This window comes from Dipodomys spectabilis, unplaced genomic scaffold (genome assembly GCF_019054845.1).
Source record: "Dipodomys spectabilis isolate Male_0828 unplaced genomic scaffold, ASM1905484v1 ptg000273l, whole genome shotgun sequence".
Taxonomy (NCBI): Eukaryota; Metazoa; Chordata; class Mammalia; order Rodentia; family Heteromyidae; genus Dipodomys; species Dipodomys spectabilis.
Genome location: NW_024870950.1, coordinates 10,980,621 through 10,986,363, shown reverse-complemented (window position 1 = coordinate 10,986,363; position 5,743 = coordinate 10,980,621). Strand labels below are relative to the sequence as shown.

Sequence of the window (5,743 nt, the reverse complement as noted above, 5' to 3'; positions counted from 1 at the left end):
AAAGAAATGTACTCATTAAATTTACTTATGTAATTGTAACCCCTTTGTACATTACCTTTAAAATAAAATTAAAATTAAATAAATAAAAACAAAACAAATGGTAACAAAATGAGCTTCATGGATATCCTTTGACTGTATCATCTACTGAAAGCTAGAGACTGAAGGACAATAACAAAACTACCCACATCCCAGCAATTCCTTCTCTCTCTTTTTTTTTTATTGTGAGAATACCATACAGAGGAGTTACAATTACATGGGCAGGATAACGAGTACATTCCTTATCAAGCATTACCTCCGCATTGTTGTCCTTCCAGCAATTCCTTCTCTTGTTCAGGGCCAGTACACAGCAGTATGTACTGGTCTGTTTCATGGGTTTACAATTCATTCAGCAGATACTAGCAGTGCACAGGGCATGCCAGAAACCTATGTCAAAACTTGGTCTGCTCACCAAATATCCCAATAAATATTTACAATAACTCATAGGAATCACAGTCCTAGTAGAATATTTGGAGGGAAGTTAAAGCACCCAGTTCTCAATAGGGTCCACATTTTCCTTTATAGAAAATCCTTTTTTGATTGGCATCCCATCTAATAGAGGCTATAAAAATATGGAAAGAGCCAACTCAGGTTCAAGGAGGGGGCAAATTATCTTTACTGAGAGCTTCACAAAAGAGGTTTTGTTTTGCTGGATGCCAATGGCTCACACCTGTGATCCTAGCTCCTCAGAAGGCTAAGATCTGAGGCTTGTAAGGTTTCAAGCCAGCTTGAGAAGGAAAGTCTGAGAGACTCTTAGCACCAATTAACTACCAAAAAAGCCAGAAGTGGAGCTATAGCATGAGTGGTAAAGCATAAGCCTTGATCAAGGAAAAAAAAAAGTAAAAGGACCAAGCATAAGGGTAGCTGTGTGTAGGAAGCCACAGAGTTATAACATCAGCAAAACATATAGGAGTGTTTGTCTTATCTTCATCTCACTTGCTGGTGAGATGAAGATAAGATACAATGAACCCAGCTAAGAACTGGAGAATATTTCTTAGAGAGGTTTATAAGCCAGACTGAAGATTTGTAGTGTCCTTGGATGAGTTTTGAGTAGAATGTCAAGATATATCTTTTCACCCATGCAGAGAGAAAATGAAGTAAAAGATGAACTGTGGGAAGCTGGTTTGAAGCACACTGAGATACTCTCATGAGTTACAGAGCTCCATCGATGTCAGTCTACCAAATTGACTGACAAGTTGTCCAACTCATACCCAGTCTCCTTGTGTTTTCCTTGGTAATTTCAAAAGCCCCTATGTACGTAGTCTCCTAAGGCCAGCACGTGAGATAGAATAAAACCCACACCTAATCTATGGATATCTAATTCTTCTCCAGCTTGTCTTTTGCCTTTGAAGGTGGAATAGGAAACAAGGAAGCGCACAAGTAATCTGTAGAATAGCTTTCCAGTGTCCTGATGTGTTCTCCTTTCATGTTTTAATAAGCTTCATCTTGAACACAACTCAGTGTTTATTAAAAAAAAAAAAAACACGAAGTAACCTATGGCTGTTTCTCTTCAGTCATCCTATAAAAGTGCTTCCCTCTGTTACTTCAAAAGTATTAGAAGCTAATTGTTTTATTTTTCAATTAAGGCTTGCACGTGTAAGAATGTGCGTCCATATGTATCCCTGACAAAAATGTGCTTTCATGGTACCAAGGCCCTCCCTTGGGTAGCCATTTCCTGTTTGCTAGTGAATGATGGCAATGGAAACCCAGTTCTGGTGCACACAGTTGGCAGAGTCTGGGTAAAACTCACCCAAGGACTGCACTGCCTGGGTTTTTTGTTTTTTGGGGGTTTTTTTGTCAGCAAAGGACTATGAATAATTGAAAGCCAAAGGAAGCAAAGATGTTGTTTCTTGGAGCCTGGTGAGACTGGAGGAGATAAAACGGCTTTGATTTAAGAGGAGAGAGAATGACACCATAATCAACTCCAGGATTTTGTAGACAAGTTTTGCCATTTTTATCAAGGGAACAGGCAAAACTGATGTAACTCAAAGAGCTGATTATCTCCCTTCCTGGATTATGCAAGGTAGTAACTTCAGGGAGCAGGGAGACAAATTGGAACAGGTTTTAGAGGAAATGATTGGGCTGTTCTCATTTAGAACTCTCTCTCCTTTCTCCAATCCAAGCACTACAAAAAAAAAAGGCAAATGGAAAGGTGCTTGGCAGTTCTTTCTAATCAATATGCCTCTAGAGGTGGCAAATTCTCCCTGGTCTCCTCTTTTCCTTAACTCTGAGCTGGCAAGAAGAAGATGGATTCTCTGCTGTGTGCCACCTCCATTGTGACACCTCTGGGAATTAGAGTCACACAGATTTGTCGCTAGGAGGGTGTGTGATGCTCAGCTACATTCCCTCATATTGTAGATTGAATTGTTTCTACACACACACACACACACAAACTCACAAAGAGCAGCTTATTAAGAACCTTGTTATTTCACTCAATTTCAGCTCATCAGAAATAATTCAATAAGGGTGCCCTCTTCCCCATGCCACTGCAAAACCTCTCTAGCACAGGTTTATACAGCCTGGGGTACTTCCTCAGACTCAGCACTCATTATACTTTATAGTATTTACTCGTTTGATGTCAGTCCTATCTAAGTGTGGCTTATCCTCCCTCTTCTACATGGCAGATTAATGACTGGCATGGAGCACTCCTTAAACAATATTTCATTTGTTCATTTAATTTGGCCAAAACTCAAGAAAAGGTCTGTGATGATCTAGACACTATATAAAACCCACAGAGTATAACAACAACAACAACAACAAAAAAAAAACAGGCCAAGCTGTGACCTCACAGAGCTTAAAGTACTGGAGGAGCTTTGGATTAGTACACACTTGTGGAAACTGTAAGAAATGAACAGGTATTGTGAGAAGCTAGGAGGAGGAAGAAGGCTAAATTCAGCTCTGAGTCAGGAAGCTTCTCTGAAGAGATGGCATTCAGATATCTCTGGAGTGTAATTTTGTTTCTTTACCATCCATTGTTAGATTTATAGGCACATCCTAATTACTACAAATGAGGGAAATCATGCAACCTATGTTTCTTTGGTTCTGGTTTACTTTGCTTAATATAATTTTTCCAAGTCCTTCCATTTCCTTATGAATGGTACAATATCATTCTTTCTGAGGGAAATATAGAATCCCATTGTGTATACATACCACATTTTCTTGATTCATTCATCTACTGAAGTGCATCTGGGTTGATTCCATATCTTCACTATTGTAAACAATACTGCAATGAATAGAGTTGTGCTGGTAGCTTTAGTGTGGCCTGGTTTATGGTCAGTTGGATATATGCCCAGGAGTGGAACATCTAGGTCATAAGGAAGCTCTGTTTAGTCTTTTTCTGTTCTATTTTTTTCTTTATTGAGATTGATTATATAAATTTCACAGTATTGTAGGATAGTGATACTTAGCTAAAGTCACAAACACATTTTAACTTTCTCCAGGTTATAGTGTTTTGAAGAACCCCCATACTGCTTTCCCAAGTGGTTGAACAATTTTACATTCCTACTAACAATGGGACATGACATGATAAATTAAACAGGACTCTTAAACATTTACACAATGAGACCAAAGGAGGATGTTCTTAAGAGAGGATCACAAAGGCTCAATAACTAAGTACATATGATCATATAAAATGATGTTTATCAAAATGAACTCCAAGATATGAAAATAGGAGGTTTTTAATTGTGTGCTGCTTTTTGTTTTATTTTTTATTTGTTTTTCCCTTTTGTCACTGTTTTTGATTTCTGTACATTTTGTCTTGTCTGTAAGTTTATCTGTTTGGGGCAGGTAGGGCAAAGCACAGAAATGGTGGGACAAAGGGTGAACTAATTCAGCAGTGATACTAGATACTATATTGAAAAATAACTGCACAGCTTGTGGGGGAAGGGGCTCAGGAGGGCAAAAAACTGAAAATGAGGGAAAGAGATGACACCATTCAAAAAGAATTGTACCCATTACTTAATATCCAAGTGTTACTCCACTACACAACCTTTACAATAAAAATAAATAAAAAAGATGTTCCTGGAAGAGAAGGAAATCATGCTATGATGCAGAGGAAGGAAGACTGCTTCTGGTTGCCCAGAGATTTTATTGTGACAGAACTTGGAGTATTTGGGAAACCTGATATGTTGCTTTTCTAGGGCTACCATCACAAAGTTCCCCAGACCAGGTGATTCAGACAACAACAAACTTATTTTCTCACAATTCCAGAAGTTGTTCTTAGGCCTCTCTCCTCAGCTTTCTGATGGCCATTTACTCACTGTACTTGAATTAGCCTTTCCTCTTCATCCATTTCTTTCTTCTTACAAAGGTATACATCATATCAGATTGAGGCCCATCTGAATGACCTCCTTTTACTTAAGTTCTGAAGTCCTTGAAGACTCTATCTCCAAATATAGCTGCATTCTTAGGTTATAGAAGTATGGGGTTTCATGTGTGTATGTGTGTGTGTGTGTGTGTGTGTGTGTGTGTCTGTGTCTGTGTCTGTGTGTGTTTGTGTATCTGTGTGTGTGTGTGTGTGTGTGTGTGTATTTAGGGTTTTTTAAAATTCCTGTAAAGGTGATACAGAGGGGTTACAGAAAAATATGTAACATTTCACTAACGTGTGTATCATTCTTGCAAAGGGTCCACACTAATCTTTCCTTATCACTCCAATTTTAGTATATGCACTGCCAAAGTGAGCACAAGGTATAGTTTTAACATAGGAATTCTGGAAGGATGTGATTTCATTCAATAACACTCCAAGAGGGCCAGGGGGGTAGAATCCTCTCATCTCAATGTATGAAATCCATTGGTGGGTAATAAACCAGTCATCATGCTTTCAGATTTGCTTTCAGAGCAATGTTTTGAGGGAAGTATGGAGAAGAGATTAAGATTCCAAAAGTAGATGTGGAGAGAGAGGCCAGTTAGGAATGAGAGACTGGCCAGCCAAGAAAGATGCAAGTGATGTCAGAGAGGAGGAAAGAGCCATAAGATGGCGACTGGGAGACAGATTGCCATCTCTGTAACATCAGAAAGTAAATGAATGAATATATGAGTTGCTGAAATCTACTGAATGAATGAACCTGGCTGATGGTGATGGTGACAAGTCTGGATTTTCCCTAATGGTGATAAAATTAGGGCTGTCATCAACCTATGCCTCTACATCACAGGAGAATTCCCTGGGTAGTAGGTATATTTGTGTTGGGGGAATCCTCTTTATGAAAAGAGAAAAATCCTCAGTACTTCCCTCTCAACTGCCAAATAAGACTTCTTGCGTGTGCTTTGAGGGAGCAGAATGTAAGAAAAGCATTTGTATCCCCCTTGCTCTAGCTTCCTGAAGATGCCATTCTTGATGTTTCTAATCATCAGCCTTCTTCTGCCTTCCAATAAAGCTCTCTGCTTTGTTGCTGCTGCTGCTGCTGTTGTTGTTGTTGTGCAACACTTACTTCTCCATCAAAGCTGAGAGTAACATCCATCTTCTGAGTATTCCTGATGACCCAGGTTAAGCTAAAATGACATTCTTCTCTGATCAAGTTTTCAAGAGGTTTTGTCCTAGCCTTGAGGTACAAATACACCACAGTGTAGGGTACAGTAGCTCTCTCTCATTCATGGAAATATTATAACACTGGATGCCTGAAGGTGCAGAACCATATTGTACATGCATATGTATATCTACCTACAGAACTATTTTCCTAACCTGGTGCTGGTGGCTCACACCTGTAATCCT

General features: G+C 39.1%; 1 non-coding gene across 1 annotated transcript; it reads right to left on the bottom strand.

The window, feature by feature from the left end:
* Positions 1-4,613: 4,613 nt before the first annotated feature.
* Positions 4,614-4,715, bottom strand: LOC122126279. Its single transcript, XR_006150871.1, has one exon. It is a non-coding gene; the product is annotated as a U6 spliceosomal RNA (small nuclear RNA).
* Positions 4,716-5,743: the final 1,028 nt, after the last annotated feature.